The following is a 19,600-nucleotide window of genomic DNA, read 5'->3' on the forward strand; positions in this document are numbered from 1 at the left end:
TTCACACGGCTATACAGAGCCTGCAGCTTCACACAGCTATACAGAGCCTGCAGCATCACACGGCTATACAGAGCCCGCAGCTTCACATGGCTATACAGAGCCCGCAGCATCACACAGCTTTACAGAGCCCGCAGCATCACACGGCTATACAGAGCCTGCAGCTTCACACGGCTATACAGAGCCTGCAGCATCACACGGCTATACAGAGCCCGCAGCATCACACGGCTATACAGAGCCCGCAGCATCACACGGCTATACAGAGCGTGCAGCATCACACAGCTATACAGAGCCCGCAGCATCACACAGCTATACAGAGCCTGCAGCTTCACACAGCTATACAGAGCCTGCAGCATCACACGGCTATACAGAGCCTGCAGCTTCACACAGCTATACAGAGCCTGCAGCTTCACACGGCTATACAGAGCCTGCAGCTTCACACGGCTATACAGAGCCTGCAGCTTCACACGGCTATACAGAGCCTGCAGCTTCACACAGCTATACAGAGCCTGCAGCTTCACACGGCTATACAGAGCCCGCAGCTTCACACGGCTATACAGAGCCTGCAGCATCACACGGCTATACAGAGCCTGCAGCTTCACACGGCTATACAGAGCCTGCAGCTTCACACAGCTATACAGAGCCTGCAGCATCACACGGCTATACAGAGCCCGCAGCATCACACGGCTATACAGAGCCCGCAGCATCACACGGTTATACAGAGCCTGCAGCTTCACACGGCTATACAGAGCCTGCAGCTTCACACGGCTATACAGAGTCTGCAGCTTCACACGGCTATACAGAGTCTGCAGCATCACACGGCTATACAGAGCCTGCAGCTTCACACGGCTATACAGAGCCTGCAGCTTCACACGGCTATACAGAGCCCGCAGCATCACACAGCTATACAGAGCCTGCAGCATCACACGGCTATACAGAGCCCGCAGCATCACACGGCTATACAGAGCCCGCAGCATCACACGGCTATACAGAGCCTGCAGCTTCACACGGCTATACAGAGCCTGCAGCTTCACACGGCTATACAGAGCCCGCAGCATCACACGGCTATACAGAGCCCGCAGCATCACACGGCTATACAGAGCCCGCAGCATCACACGGCTATACAGAGCCTGCAGCATCACACGGTTATACAGAGCCTGCAGCATCACACAGCTATACAGAGCCTGCAGCATCACACGGTTATACAGAGCCTGCAGCTTCACACGGTTATACAGAGCCTGCAGCATCACACGGCTATACAGAGCCTGCAGCATCACACGGCTATACAGAGCCCGCAGCATCACACGGCTATACAGAGCCCGCAGCATCACACGGCTATACAGAGCCTGCAGCTTCACACGGTTATACAGAGCCTGCAGCATCACACGGCTATACAGAGCCTGCAGCATCACACGGCTATACAGAGCCCGCAGCTTCACACGGCTATACAGCTTCACACGGCTATACAGAGCCCGCAGCATCACACGGCTATACAGAGCCCGCAGCATCACACGGCTATACAGAGCCTGCAGCATCACACGGCTATACAGAGCCTGCAGCATCACACGGCTATACAGAGCCTGCAGCATCACACGGCTATACAGAGCCTGCAGCTTCACACGGCTATACAGAGCCTGCAGCTTCACACAGCTATACAGAGCCCGCAGCATCACACGGCTATACAGAGCCTGCAGCATCACACGGCTATACAGAGCCCGCAGCATCACACGGCTATACAGAGCCCGCAGCATCACACGGCTATACAGAGCCTGCATCACACGGCTATACAGAGTCTGCAGCATCACACAGCTATACAGAGCCTGCAGCATCACACGGCTATACAGAGCCTGCAGCTTCACACGGCTATACAGAGCCTGCAGCATCACACGGCTATACAGAGCCTGCAGCATCACACGGCTATACAGAGCCCGCAGCATCACACAGCTATACAGAGCCCGCAGCATCACACGGCTATACAGAGCCTGCATCACACGGCTATACAGAGTCTGCAGCATCACACGGCTATACAGAGCCTGCAGCATCACACGGCTATACAGAGCCTGCAGCTTCACACGGCTATACAGAGCCTGCAGCATCACACGGCTATACAGAGCCTGCAGCATCACACGGCTATACAGAGCCCGCAGCATCACACAGCTATACAGAGCCTGCAGCATCACACGGCTATACAGAGCCTGCAGCTTCACACGGCTATACAGAGCCCGCAGCTTCACACAGCTATACAGAGCCTGCAGCTTCACACGGCTATACAGAGCCCGCAGCATCACACAGCTATACAGAGCCTGCAGCATCACACGGCTATACAGAGCCTGCAGCATCACACGGCTATACAGAGCCCGCAGCTTCACACGGCTATACAGAGCCCGCAGCATCACACGGCTATACAGAGCCTGCATCACACGGCTATACAGAGCCTGCAGCATCACACGGCTATACAGAGCCCGCAGCATCACACGGCTATACAGAGCCCGCAGCATCACACGGCTATACAGAGCCCGCAGCATCACACGGCTATACAGAGCCCGCAGCATCACACGGCTATACAGAGCCCGCAGCTTCACACGGCTATACAGAGCCTGCAGCATCACACGGCTATACAGAGCCCGCAGCTTCACACGGCTATACAGAGCCCGCAGCATCACACAGCTATACAGAGCCTGCAGCATCACACGGCTATACAGAGCCTGCAGCTTCACACGGCTATACAGAGCCTGCAGCTTCACACAGCTATACAGAGCCTGCAGCTTCACACGGCTATACAGAGCCCGCAGCATCACACGGCTATACAGAGCCTGCAGCTTCACACGGCTATACAGAGCCTGCAGCTTCACACGGCTATACAGAGCCTGCAGCTTCACACGGCTATACAGAGCCTGCAGCATCACACGGCTATACAGAGCCTGCAGCTTCACACGGCTATACAGAGCCTGCAGCATCACACGGCTATACAGAGCCCGCAGCTTCACACGGCTATACAGAGCCTGCAGCTTCACACGGCTATACAGAGCCTGCAGCATCACACGGCTATACAGAGCCTGCAGCATCACACGGCTATACAGAGCCTGCAGCATCACACGGCTATACAGAGCCCGCAGCATCACACGGCTATACAGAGCCCGCAGCATCACACGGCTATACAGAGCCTGCAGCTTCACACGGCTATACAGAGCCCGCAGCTTCACACGGCTATACAGAGCCCGCAGCATCACACAGCTATACAGAGCCTGCAGCTTCACACGGCTATACAGAGCCTGCAGCATCACACGGCTATACAGAGCCCGCAGCATCACACGGCTATACAGAGCCTGCAGCATCACACGGCTATACAGAGCCCGCAGCATCACACGGTTATACAGAGCCCGCAGCATCACACGGCTATACAGAGCCTGCAGCTTCACACGGCTATACAGAGCCTGCAGCTTCACACGGCTATACAGAGCCTGCAGCTTCACACGGCTATACAGAGCCTGCAGCTTCACACGGCTATACAGAGCCTGCAGCATCACACGGCTATACAGAGCCTGCAGCTTCACACGGCTATACAGAGCCCGCAGCATCACGCGGCTATACAGAGCCCGCAGCTTCACACGGCTATACAGAGCCTGCAGCTTCACACGGCTATACAGAGCCTGCAGCTTCACACGGCTATACAGAGCCTGCAGCTTCACACGGCTATACAGAGCCTGCAGCTTCACACGGCTATACAGAGCCTGCAGCTTCACACGGCTATACAGAGCCTGCAGCTTCACACGGCTATACAGAGCCTGCAGCATCACACGGCTATACAGAGCCCGCAGCATCACACGGCTATACAGAGCCTGCAGCTTCACATGGCTATACAGAGCCTGCAGCATCACACGGCTATACAGAGCCTGCAGCTTCACACGGCTATACAGAGCCTGCAGCATCACACGGCTATACAGAGCCCGCAGCATCACACGGTTATACAGAGCCTGCAGCTTCACACGGCTATACAGAGCCTGCAGCTTCACACGGCTATACAGAGCCTGCAGCATCACACGGCTATACAGAGCCTGCAGCTTCACACGGCTATACAGAGCCTGCAGCTTCACACGGCTATACAGAGCCTGCAGCTTCACACGGCTATACAGAGCCTGCAGCTTCACACGGCTATACAGAGCCTGCAGCATCACACGGCTATACAGAGCCTGCAGCTTCACACAGCTATACAGAGCCTGCAGCTTCACACGGCTATACAGAGCCTGCAGCTTCACACGGCTATACAGAGCCTGCAGCATCACACGGCTATACAGAGCCTGCAGCTTCACATGGCTATACAGAGCCTGCAGCATCACACGGCTATACAGAGCCTGCAGCATCACACGGCTATACAGAGCCCGCAGCTTCACACGGCTATACAGAGCCCGCAGCATCACACGGCTATACAGAGCCCGCAGCATCACACGGCTATACAGAGCCTGCAGCATCACACGGCTATACAGAGCCCGCAGCATCACACGGCTATACAGAGCCTGCAGCTTCACACGGCTATACAGAGCCCGCAGCATCACACGGCTATACAGAGCCTGCAGCTTCACACGGCTATACAGAGCCCGCAGCTTCACACGGCTATACAGAGCCTGCAGCTTCACACGGCTATACAGAGCCTGCAGCATCACACGGCTATACAGAGCCTGCAGCTTCACACGGCTATACAGAGCCTGCAGCATCACACGGCTATACAGAGCCCGCAGCATCACACAGCTATACAGAGCCTGCAGCATCACACGGCTATACAGAGCCTGCAGCATCAGACGGCTATACAGAGCCTGCAGCTTCACACAGCTATACAGAGCCCGCAGCATCACACGGCTATACAGAGCCTGCAGCTTCACACGGCTATACAGAGCCTGCAGCATCACACGGCTATACAGAGCCTGCAGCATCACACGGCTATACAGAGCCCGCAGCATCACACGGCTATACAGAGCCTGCAGCTTCACACGGTAATACAGAGCCTGCAGCATCACACGGCTATACAGAGCCCGCAGCTTCACACGGCTATACAGAGCCTGCAGCATCACGCGGCTATACGGAGCCTGCAGCTTCACACGGTTATACAGAGCCCGCAGCATCACACGGCTATACAGAGCCTGCAGCATCACACAGCTATACAGAGTCTGCAGCTTCACACGGCTATACAGAGTCTGCAGCTTCACACAGCTATACAGAGCCCGCAGCATCACACGGCTATACAGAGTCTGCAGCTTCACACGGCTATACAGAGCCTGCAGCATCACACGGCTATACAGAGCCTGCAGCTTCACACGGCTATACAGAGCCTGCAGCTTCACACGGCTATACAGAGCCTGCAGCATCACACGGCTATACAGAGCCTGCAGCTTCACACGGCTATACAGAGCCTGCAGCTTCACACAGCTATACAGAGCCTGCAGCTTCACACGGCTATACAGAGCCTGCAGCTTCACACGGCTATACAGAGCCTGCAGCTTCACACGGCTATACAGAGCCCGCAGCATCACACGGCTATACAGAGCCTGCAGCTTCACACGGCTATACAGAGCCTGCAGCTTCACACGGTTATACAGAGCCCGCAGCATCACACGGCTATACAGAGCCTGCAGCATCACACGGCTATACAGAGCCCGCAGCATCACACGGCTATACAGAGCCCGCAGCTTCACACGGCTATACAGAGCCTGCAGCTTCACACGGCTATACAGAGCCTGCAACTTCACACGGCTATACAGAGCCTGCAGCATCACACAGCTATACAGAGCCTGCAGCATCACACGGTTATACAGAGCCCGCAGCATCACGCGGCTATACGGAGCCCGCAGCATCACACGGCTATACAGAGCCCGCAGCATCACACGGCTATACAGAGCCCGCAGCATCACACAGCTATACAGAGCCTGCAGCTTCACACAGCTATACAGAGCCTGCAGCTTCACACGGCTATACAGAGCCTGCAGCATCACACGGTTATACAGAGCCCGCAGCATCACACGGCTATACAGAGCCCGCAGCATCACACGGCTATACAGAGCCTGCAGCATCACACGGCTATACAGAGCCTGCAGCTTTACACGGCTATACGGAGCCTGCATCACACGGCTATACAGAGCCTGCAGCTTCACACGGCTATACAGAGCCTGCATCACACGGCTATACAGAGCCTGCAGCTTCACACGGCTATACAGAGCCTGCAGCATCACACGGCTATACAGAGCCTGCAGCATCACACGGCTATACAGAGCCCGCAGCATCACACAGCTATACAGAGCCTGCAGCTTCACACAGCTATACAGAGCCTGCAGCATCACACGGCTATACAGAGCCCGCAGCATCACACGGCTATACAGAGCCCGCAGCATCACACGGCTATACAGAGCCCGCAGCATCACACAGCTATACAGAGCCCGCAGCATCACACGGCTATACAGAGCCTGCAGCATCACACAGCTATACAGAGCCCGCAGCATCACACAGCTATACAGAGCCTGCAGCTTCACACGGCTATACAGAGCCTGCAGCTTCACACGGCTATACAGAGCCCGCAGCTTCACACGGCTATACAGAGCCCGCAGCTTCACACGGCTATACAGAGCCTGCAGCTTCACACGGCTATACAGAGCCTGCAGCATCACGTGGCTATACAGAGCCTGCAGCATCACGTGGCTATACAGAGCCTGCAGCTTCACACGGCTATACAGAGCCCGCAGCATCACACGGCTATACAGAGCCTGCAGCATCACACGGCTATACAGAGCCTGCAGCATCACGTGGCTATACAGAGCCTGCAGCATCACACGGTTATACAGAGCCCGCAGCATCACACGGCTATACAGAGCCTGCAGCTTCACACGGCTATACAGAGCCCGCAGCATCACACAGCTATACAGAGCCTGCAGCATCACACGGCTATACAGAGCCCGCAGCTTCACACGGCTATACAGAGCCCGCAGCATCACACGGCTATACAGAGCCCGCAGCTTCACACGGCTATACAGAGCCTGCAGCTTCACACGGCTATACAGAGCCTGCAACTTCACACGGCTATACAGAGCCCGCAGCTTCACACAGCTATACAGAGCCTGCAGCTTCACACGGCTATACAGAGCCCGCAGCTTCACACGGCTATACAGAGCCTGCAGCATCACACGGCTATACAGAACCTGCAGCATCACACAGCTATACAGAGCCCGCAGCATCACACGGCTATACAGAGCCTGCAGCATCACACGGCTATACAGAGCCTGCAGCATCACACGGCTATACAGAGCCCGCAGCATCACACGGCTATACAGAGCCTGCAGCTTCACACGGCTATACAGAGCCCGCAGCTTCACACGGCTATACAGAGCCTGCAGCATCACACGGCTATACAGAGCCTGCAGCATCACACGGCTATACAGAGCCTGCAGCATCACACGGCTATACAGAGCCCGCAGCATCACACGGCTATACAGAGCCCGCAGCTTCACACGGCTATACAGAGCCCGCAGCATCACGCGGCTATACAGAGCCCGCAGCATCACACGGCTATACAGAGCCCGCAGCTTCACACGGCTATACAGAGCCCGCAGCATCACGCGGCTATACAGAGCCCGCAGCATCACACGGCTATACAGAGCCCGCAGCTTCACACGGCTATACAGAGCCCGCAGCATCACGCGGCTATACAGAGCCCGCAGCATCACACGGCTATACAGAGCCTGCAGCTTCACACGGCTATACAGAGTCTGCAGCTTCACACGGCTATACAGAGCCCGCAGCATCACACGGCTATACAGAGCCCGCAGCATCACACGGCTATACAGAGCCTGCAGCATCACACGGCTATACAGAGCCTGCAGCTTCACACGGCTATACAGAGCCTGCAGCGTCACACGGCTATACAGAGCCTGCAGCATCACACGGCTATACAGAGCCTGCAGCATCACACGGCTATACAGAGCCTGCATCACACGGCTATACAGAGCCCGCAGCTTCACACGGCTATACAGAGCCTGCAGCTTCACACAGCTATACAGAGCCCGCAGCATCACACGGCTATACAGAGCCTGCAGCATCACACGGCTATACAGAGCCCGCAGCATCACACGGCTATACAGAGCCCGCAGCATCACACGGCTATACAGAGCCTGCAGCATCACACGGCTATACAGAGCCCGCAGCTTCACGCGGCTATACAGAGCCTGCAGCTTCACACGGCTATACAGAGCCTGCAGCTTCACACGGCTATACAGAGCCTGCAGCATCACACGGCTATACAGAGCCTGCAGCATCACACAGCTATACAGAGCCCGCAGCATCACACGGCTATACAGAGCCTGCAGCTTCACACGGCTATACAGAGCCTGCAGCATCACACGGCTATACAGAGCCTGCAGCATCACACAGCTATACAGAGCCTGCAGCTTCACACGGCTATACAGAGCCTGCAGCTTCACACGGCTATACAGAGCCTGCAGCATCACACGGCTATACAGAGCCTGCAGCATCACACGGCTATACAGAGCCTGCAGCATCACACGGCTATACAGAGCCCGCAGCTTCACGCGGCTATACAGAGCCCGCAGCATCACACGGCTATACAGAGCCTGCAGCATCACACGGCTATACAGAGCCTGCAGCTTCACACGGCTATACAGAGCCTGCAGCTTCACACGGCTATACAGAGCCTGCAGCTTCACACGGCTATACAGAGCCTGCAGCATCACACGGCTATACAGAGCCTGCAGCATCACACGGCTATACAGAGCCTGCAGCTTCACACGGCTATACAGAGCCTGCATCACACGGCTATACAGAGCCTGCAGCTTCACGCGGCTATACAGAGCCTGCAGCTTCACACGGCTATACAGAACCCGCAGCTTCACACGGCTATACAGAGTCTGCAGCTTCACACGGCTATACAGAGCCTGCAGCATCACACGGCTATACAGAGCCTGCAGCATCACACGGCTATACAGAGCCCGCAGCTTCACACGGCTATACAGAGCCCGCAGCTTCACACGGCTATACAGAGCCCGCAGCATCACACAGCTATACAGAGCCTGCAGCTTCACACGGCTATACAGAGCCTGCAGCATCACACAGCTATACAGAGCCCGCAGCATCACGCGGCTATACAGAGCCCGCAGCATCACACGGCTATACAGAGCCTGCAGCTTCACACGGCTATACAGAGCCTGCAGCTTCACACAGCTATACAGAGCCTGCAGCATCACACGGCTATACAGAGCCTGCAGCTTTACACGGCTATACAGAGCCCGCAGCTTCACACGGCTATACAGAGCCCGCAGCATCACGCGGCTATACAGAGCCCGCAGCTTCACACGGCTATACAGAGCCCGCAGCTTCACACGGCTATACAGAGCCCGCAGCTTCACACAGCTATACAGAGCCCGCAGCATCACACGGCTATACAGAGCCTGCAGCATCACACAGCTATACAGAGCCTGCAGCATCACGCGGCTATACAGAGCCCGCAGCATCACACGGCTATACAGAGCCTGCAGCATCACACGGTTATACAGAGCCCGCAGCATCACACAGCTATACAGAGCCCGCAGCATCACACGGCTATACAGAGCCTGCAGCATCACACGGCTATACAGAGCCCGCAGCTTCACACAGCTATACAGAGCCCGCAGCATCACACAGCTATACAGAGCCCGCAGCTTCACACGGCTATACAGAGCCTGCAGCTTCACACGGCTATACAGAGCCTGCAGCATCACACAGCTATACAGAGCCCGCAGCTTCACACGGCTATACAGAGCCTGCAGCATCACACAGCTATACAGAGCCCGCAGCATCACACAGCTATACAGAGCCCGCAGCTTCACACGGCTATACAGAGCCTGCAGCTTCACACAGCTATACAGAGCCCGCAGCATCACACAGCTATACAGAGCCCGCAGCTTCACACGGCTATACAGAGCCCGCAGCTTCACACAGCTATACAGAGCCTGCAGCATCACACGGCTATACAGAGCCCGCAGCATCACACAGCTATACAGAGCCTGCAGCATCACACGGCTATACAGAGCCCGCAGCTTCACACGGCTATACAGAGCCTGCAGCATCACACAGCTATACAGAGCCCGCAGCTTCACACGGCTATACAGAGCCCGCAGCATCACACGGCTATACAGAGCCTGCAGCATCACACGGCTATACAGAGCCCGCAGCTTCACACAGCTATACAGAGCCCGCAGCATCACACAGCTATACAGAGCCCGCAGCTTCACACGGCTATACAGAGCCTGCAGCTTCACACGGCTATACAGAGCCTGCAGCATCACACAGCTATACAGAGCCCGCAGCTTCACACGGCTATACAGAGCCTGCAGCATCACACAGCTATACAGAGCCCGCAGCATCACACAGCTATACAGAGCCCGCAGCTTCACACGGCTATACAGAGCCTGCAGCTTCACACGGCTATACAGAGCCTGCAGCATCACACGGCTATACAGAGCCCGCAGCATCACACGGCTATACAGAGCCTGCAGCTTCACACAGCTATACAGAGCCCGCAGCATCACACAGCTATACAGAGCCCGCAGCTTCACACGGCTATACAGAGCCCGCAGCTTCACACAGCTATACAGAGCCTGCAGCATCACACGGCTATACAGAGCCCGCAGCTTCACACAGCTATACAGAGCCTGCAGCATCACACGGCTATACAGAGCCTGCAGCATCACACGGCTATACAGAGCCTGCAGCATCACACAGCTATACAGAGCCCGCAGCTTCACACGGCTATACAGAGCCTGCAGCTTCACACGGCTATACAGAGCCTGCAGCATCACACGGCTATACAGAGCCTGCAGCATCACACGGCTATACAGAGCCTGCAGCTTCACACAGCTATACAGAGCCCGCAGCATCACACAGCTATACAGAGCCCGCAGCTTCACACGGCTATACAGAGCCCGCAGCTTCACACAGCTATACAGAGCCTGCAGCATCACACGGCTATACAGAGCCCGCAGCTTCACACAGCTATACAGAGCCTGCAGCATCACACGGCTATACAGAGCCTGCAGCATCACACGGCTATACAGAGCCTGCAGCATCACACAGCTATACAGAGCCCGCAGCGTCACACGGCTATACAGAGCCTGCAGCATCACACGGCTATACAGAGCCCGCAGCTTCACACGGCTATACAGAGCCCGCAGCTTCACACAGCTATACAGAGCCTGCAGCATCACACGGCTATACAGAGCCCGCAGCATCACACGGCTATACAGAGCCTGCAGCATCACACAGCTATACAGAGCCTGCAGCATCACGCGGCTATACAGAGCCCGCAGCATCACACGGCTATACAGAGCCTGCAGCATCACACGGTTATACAGAGCCCGCAGCTTCACACGGCTATACAGAGCCCGCAGCTTCACACGGCTATACAGAGCCTGCAGCTTCACACGGCTATACAGAGCCTGCAGCTTCACACGGCTATACAGAGCCTGCAGCATCACACGGCTATACAGAGCCCGCAGCATCACGCGGCTATACAGAGCCTGCAGCATCACACGGCTATACAGAGCCTGCAGCATCACGTGGCTATACAGAGCCTGCAGCATCACACGGCTATACAGAGCCTGCAGCATCACACGGCTATACAGAGCCTGCAGCATCACGTGGCTATACAGAGCCTGCAGCATCACGTGGCTATACAGAGCCCGCAGCATCACACAGCTATACAGAGCCCGCAGCATCACACAGCTATACAGAGCCCGCAGCATCACACGGCTATACAGAGCCTGCAGCATCACACAGCTATACAGAGCCTGCAGCTTCACACGGCTATACAGAGCCTGCAGCTTTACACGGCTATACAGAGCCCGCAGCTTCACACGGCTATACAGAGCCTGCAGCATCACACGGCTATACAGAGCCCGCAGCATCACACAGCTATACAGAGCCTGCAGCTTCACACGGCTATACAGAGCCTGCAGCTTCACGCGGCTATACAGAGCCTGCAGCTTCACACGGCTATACAGAGCCTGCAGCTTCACACGGCTATACAGAGCCTGCAGCATCACACGGCTATACAGAGCCTGCAGCATCACACGGCTATACAGAGCCTGCAGCTTCACACGGCTATACAGAGCCTGCAGCATCACACGGCTATACAGAGCCTGCAGCTTCACACAGCTATACAGAGCCTGCAGCTTCACACGGCTATACAGAGCCCGCAGCATCACACGGCTATACAGAGTCTGCAGCTTCACACGGCTATACAGAGCCCGCAGCATCACACGGCTATACAGAGCCTGCAGCTTCACACGGCTATACAGAACCCGCAGCTTCACACGGCTATACAGAGCCTGCAGCTTCACACGGCTATACAGAGCCTGCAGCATCACGCGGCTATACAGAGCCCGCAGCATCACACGGCTATACAGAGCCTGCAGCATCACACGGCTATACAGAGCCCGCAGCTTCACACGGCTATACAGAGCCCGCAGCATCACGCGGCTATACAGAGCCCGCAGCATCACACGGCTATACAGAGCCTGCAGCATCACACGGCTATACAGAGCCTGCAGCTTCACACGGCTATACAGAGCCTGCAGCTTTACACGGCTATACAGAGCCTGCAACTTCACACGGCTATACAGAGCCTGCAGCTTCACACGGCTATACAGAGCCTGCAGCATCACACGGCTATACAGAGCCTGCAACTTCACACGGCTATACAGAGCCTGCAGCTTCACACAGCTATACAGAGCCCGCAGCTTCACACGGCTATACAGAGCCTGCAGCATCACACGGCTATACAGAGCCCGCAGCATCACACGGCTATACAGAGCCCGCAGCTTCACACGGCTATACAGAGCCCGCAGCTTCACGCGGCTATACAGAGCCTGCAGCATCACACGGCTATACAGAGCCTGCAGCTTCACAGGGCTATACAGAACCTGCAGCATCACACGGCTATACAGAGCCTGCAGCATCACACGGCTATACAGAGTCTGCAGCTTCACACGGCTATACAGAGCCTGCAGCATCACACGGCTATACAGAGCCTGCAGCATCACACGGCTATACAGAGCCTGCAGCATCACACGGCTATACAGAGCCTGCAGCATCACACGGCTATACAGAGCCTGCAGCATCACACGGCTATACAGAGCCTGCAGCTTCACACGGCTATACAGAGTCTGCAGCTTCACACGGCTATACAGAGCCTGCAGCATCACACGGCTATACAGAGCCTGCAGCATCACACGGCTATACAGAGCCTGCAGCATCACACGGCTATACAGAGCCCGCAGCTTCACACGGCTATACAGAGCCCGCAGCATCACGCGGCTATACAGAGCCCGCAGCATCACACGGCTATACAGAGCCTGCAGCATCACACGGCTATACAGAGCCCGCAGCTTCACACGGCTATACAGAGCCCGCAGCATCACGCGGCTATACAGAGTCTGCAGCATCACACGGCTATACAGAGCCTGCAGCTTCACACGGCTATACAGAGCCTGCAGCTTCACACGGCTATACAGAGCCCGCAGCATCACGCGGCTATACAGAGCCCGCAGCATCACACGGCTATACAGAGCCTGCAGCATCACACGGCTATACAGAGCCCGCAGCTTCACACGGCTATACAGAGCCCGCAGCATCACACGGCTATACAGAGCCTGCAGCATCACACGGCTATACAGAGCCTGCAGCTTCACACGGCTATACAGAGCCTGCAGCTTCACACGGCTATACAGAGCCTGCAACTTCACACGGCTATACAGAGCCTGCAGCTTCACACGGCTATACAGAGCCCGCAGCATCACACGGCTATACAGAGCACGCAGCATCACACGGCTATACAGAGCCTGCAGCTTCACACGGCTATACAGAGCCTGCAGCATCACACGGCTATACAGAGCCTGCAGCATCACATGGCTATACAGAGCCCGCAGCTTCACACGGCTATACAGAGCCCGCAGCTTCACACGGCTATACAGAGCCTGCAGCATCACACGGCTATACAGAGCCTGCAGCATCACACAGCTATACAGAGCCCGCAGCTTCACACGGCTATACAGAGCCCGCAGCTTCACACGGCTATACAGAGCCTGCAGCTTCACACAGCTATACAGAGCCTGCAGCATCACACGGCTATACAGAGCCTGCAGCTTCACACGGCTATACAGAGCCTGCAGCTTCACACGGCTATACAGACCCCGCAGCTTCACACGGCTATACAGAGCCTGCAGCTTCACACAGCTATACAGAGCCTGCAGCATCACACGGCTATACAGAGCCCGCAGCATCACACGGCTATACAGAGCCTGCAGCTTCACACGGCTATACAGAGCCTGCAGCATCACACGGCTATACAGAGCCTGCAGCATCACACGGCTATACAGAGCCTGCAGCTTCACACGGCTATACAGAGCCCGCAGCTTCACACGGCTATACAGAGCCCGCAGCATCACACGGCTATACAGAGCCTGCAGCATCACACGGCTATACAGAGCCCGCAGCATCACACGGCTATACAGAGCCTGCAGCATCACACGGCTATACAGAGCCCGCAGCATCACACGGTTATACAGAGCCCGCAGCATCACACGGCTATACAGAGCCTGCAGCATCACACGGCTATACAGAGCCTGCAGCATCACACGGCTATACAGAGCCCGCAGCATCACACGGTTATACAGAGCCTGCAGCTTCACACGGCTATACAGAGCCTGCAGCTTCACACGGCTATACAGAGCCTGCAGCTTCACACGGCTATACAGAGCCCGCAGCATCACACGGCTATACAGAGCCCGCAGCTTCACACGGCTATACAGAGCCCGCAGCATCACACAGCTATACAGAGTCTGCAGCATCACACGGCTATACAGAGCCTGCAGCATCACACGGCTATACAGAGCCCGCAGCATCACACGGCTATACAGAGCCTGCAGCTTCACACGGCTATACAGAGCCTGCAGCTTCACACAGCTATACAGAGCCTGCAGCATCACACGGCTATACAGAGCCCGCAGCTTCACACGGCTATACAGAGCCTGCAGCATCACACGGCTATACAGAGCCTGCAGCATCACACGGCTATACAGAGCCCGCAGCTTCACACGGCTATACAGAGCCTGCAGCTTCACACGGCTATACAGAGCCTGCAGCTTCACACGGCTATACAGAGCCTGCAGCATCACACAGCTATACAGAGCCTGCAGCATCACACGGCTATACAGAGCCCGCAGCATCACACGGCTATACAGAGCCTGCATCACATGGCTATACAGAGCCTGCAGCATCACAGAGCTATACAGAGCCTGCATCACACGGCTATACAGAGCCTGCAGCTTCACACGGCTATACAGAGCCTGCAGCTTCACACGGCTATACAGAGCCTGCAGCTTCACACGGCTATACAGAGCCTGCAGCTTCACGTGGCTATACAGAGCCTGCAGCATCACACGGCTATACAGAGCCTGCAGCTTCACACAGCTATACAGAGCCTGCAGCATCACACGGCTATACAGAGCCTGCAGCATCACACGGCTATACAGAGCCTGCAGCGTCACACGGCTATACAGAGCCTGCAGCTTCACACGGCTATACAGAGCCTGCAGCATCACACGGCTATACAGAGCCTGCAGCATCACATGGCTATACAGAGCCCGCAGCTTCACACGGCTATACAGAGCCTGCAGCATCACACGGCTATACAGAGCCCGCAGCATCACACGGCTATACAGAGCCCGCAGCATCACACAGCTATACAGAGCCTGCAGCATCACACGGCTATACAGAGCCTGCAGCTTGACACGGCTATACAGAGCCTGCAGCTTCACACGGCTATACAGAGCCTGCAACTTCACACGGCTATACAGAGCCTGCAGCATCACACAGCTATACAGAGCCCGCAGCATCACACAGCTATACAGAGCCCGCAGCTTCACACGGCTATACAGAGCCTGCAGCATCACACGGCTATACAGAGCCTGCAGCATCACACGGCTATACAGAGCCTGCAGCATCACACAGCTATACAGAGCCCGCAGCATCACACAGCTATACAGAGCCCGCAGCTTCACACAGCTATACAGAGCCTGCAGCTTCACACGGCTATACAGAGCCCGCAGCATCACGCGGCTATACAGAGCCTGCAGCTTCACACAGCTATACAGAGCCTGCAGCATCACACAGCTATACAGAGCCTGCAGCATCACACGGCTATACAGAGTCTGCAGCTTCACACGGCTATACAGAGCCCGCAGCATCACACGGCTATACAGAGCCCGCAGCATCACACGACTATACAGAGCCTGCAGCTTCACACGGCTATACAGAGCCTGCAGCTTCACACGGCTATACAGAGCCTGCAGCATCACACAGCTATACAGAGCCCGCAGCATCACACGGCTATACAGAGCCCGCAGCTTCACACGGCTATACAGAGCCCGCAGCATCACACGGCTATACAGAGCCCGCAGCATCACACGACTATACAGAGCCTGCAGCTTCACACGGCTATACAGAGCCTGCAGCATCACACGGCTATACAGAGCCTGCAGCATCACACGGCTATACAGAGCCCGCAGCTTCACACGGCTATACAGAGCCCGCAGCATCACACGGCTATACAGAGCCCGCAGCATCACACGGCTATACAGAGCCTGCAGCTTCACACGGCTATACAGAGCCTGCAGCTTCACACGGCTATACAGAGCCCGCAGCTTCACACGGCTATACAGAGCCCGCAGCTTCACACGGCTATACAGAGCCCGCAGCATCACACAGCTATACAGAGCCTGCAGCTTCACACGGCTATACAGAGCCTGCAGCATCACACGGCTATACAGAGCCTGCAGCATCACACGGCTATACAGAGCCTGCAGCTTCACACGGCTATACAGAGCCTGCAGCTTCAAGCGGCTATACAGAGCCTGCAGCTTCAAGCGGCTATACAGAACCCGCAGCTTCACACGGCTATACAGAGTCTGCAGCTTCACACGGCTATACAGAGCCCGCAGCTTCACACGGCTATACAGAGCCCGCAGCTTCACACGGCTATACAGAGCCCGCAGCTTCACACGGCTATACAGAGCCCGCAGCTTCACACGGCTATACAGAGCCTGCAGCTTCACACAGCTATACAGAGCCTGCAGCATCACACAGCTATACAGAGCCCGCAGCATCACACGGCTATACAGAGCCTGCAGCATCACACGGCTATACAGAGCCTGCAGCATCACACAGCTATACAGAGCCTGCAGCATCACACGGCTATACAGAGCCTGCAGCATCACACAGCTATACAGAGCCTGCAGCTTCACACAGCTATACAGAGCCCGCAGCATCACACGGCTATACAGAGCCCGCAGCATCACACGGCTATACAGAGCCCGCAGCATCACACGGCTATACAGAGCCCGCAGCATCACACGGCTATACAGAGCCTGCAGCATCACACGGCTATACAGAGCCTGCAGCTTCACACGGCTATACAGAGCCTGCAGCTTCACACGGCTATACAGAGCCTGCAGCTTCACACGGCTATACAGAGCCTGCAGCTTCACACGGCTATACAGAGCCCGCAGCATCACACGGCTATACAGAGCCCGCAGCATCACACAGCTATACAGAGCCTGCAGCATCACACGGCTATACAGAGCCCGCAGCATCACACAGCTATACAGAGCCCGCAGCATCACACGGCTATACAGAGCCCGCAGCATCACACGGCTATACAGAGCCCGCAGCATCACACGGCTATACAGAGCCTGCAGCATCACACGGCTATACAGAGCCTGCAGCTTCACACGGCTATACAGAGCCTGCAGCTTCACACGGCTATACAGAGCCTGCAGCTTCACACGGCTATACAGAGCCTGCAGCATCACACGGCTATACAGAGCCCGCAGCATCACACGGTTATACAGAGCCTGCAGCATCACACAGCTATACAGAGCCTGCAGCTTCACACGGCTATACAGAGCCTGCAGCTTTACACGGCTATACAGAGCCCGCAGCTTCACACGGCTATACAGAGCCTGCAGCATCACACGGCTATACAGAGCCCGCAGCATCACACAGCTATACAGAGCCTGCAGCTTCACACGGCTATACAGAGCCTGCAGCTTCACGCGGCTATACAGAGCCCGCAGCTTCACACGGCTATACAGAGCCTGCAGCATCACACAGCTATACAGAGCCTGCAGCTTCACACGGCTATACAGAGCCTGCAGCTTCACGCGGCTATACAGAGCCCGCAGCATCACACGGCTATACAGAGTCTGCAGCTTCACACGGCTATACAGAGCCCGCAGCATCACACGGCTATACAGAGCCTGCAGCATCACACGGCTATACAGAGCCCGCAGCTTCACACAGCTATACAGAGCCTGCAGCATCACACGGCTATACAGAGCCCGCAGCATCACGCGGCTATACAGAGCCTGCAGCATCACACGGCTATACAGAGCCTGCAGCTTCACACGGCTATACAGAGCCCGCAGCATCACACGGCTATACAGAGCCTGCAGCTTCACACGGCTATACAGAGCCTGCAACTTCACACGGCTATACAGAGCCTGCAGCATCACACGGCTATACAGAGCCTGCAGCTTCACACGGCTATACAGAGCACGCAGCATCACACGGCTATACAGAGCCTGCAGCTTCACACGGCTATACAGAGCCCGCAGCATCACACGGCTATACAGAGCCTGCAGCTTCACACGGCTATACAGAGCCCGCAGCATCACACGGCTATACAGAGCCTGCAGCTTCACACGGCTATACAGAGCCTGCAGCATCACACGGCTATACAGAGCCTGCAGCATCACACGGCTATACAGAGCCTGCAGCTTCACACAGCTATACAGAGCCCGCAGCATCACACGGCTATACAGAGCCTGCAGCTTCACACGGCTATACAGAGCCCGCAGCATCACACGGCTATACAGAGCCTGCAGCTTCACACGGCTATACAGAGCCTGCAGCATCACACGGCTATACAGAGCCCGCAGCTTCACACGGTTATACAGAGCCCGCAGCATCACGCGGCTATACGGAGCCTGCAGCATCACACGGCTATACAGAGCCTGCAGCATCACACGGCTATACAGAGCCCGCAGCTTCACACGGCTATACAGAGCCCGCAGCATCACACGGCTATACAGAGCCTGCAGCATCACACGGCTATACAGAGCCCGCAGCATCACACGGCTATACAGAGCCTGCAGCATCACACGGCTATACAGAGCCCGCAGCATCACACGGTTATACAGAGCCCGCAGCATCACACGGCTATACAGAGCCCGCAGCATCACACGGCTATACAGAGCCCGCAGCATCACACGGCTATACAGAGCCCGCAGCATCACACAGCTATACAGAGCCCGCAGCATCACACGGCTATACAGAGCCTGCAGCATCACACGGCTATACAGAGCCCGCAGCATCACACGGTTATACAGAGCCCGCAGCATCACACGGCTATACAGAGCCCGCAGCATCACACGGTTATACAGAGCCCGCAGCATCACACGGCTATACAGAGCCCGCAGCATCACACGGCTATACAGAGCCCGCAGCATCACAC

This window comes from Ascaphus truei, unplaced genomic scaffold (genome assembly GCF_040206685.1).
Source record: "Ascaphus truei isolate aAscTru1 unplaced genomic scaffold, aAscTru1.hap1 HAP1_SCAFFOLD_1582, whole genome shotgun sequence".
Lineage (NCBI taxonomy): Eukaryota > Metazoa > Chordata > Amphibia > Anura > Ascaphidae > Ascaphus > Ascaphus truei.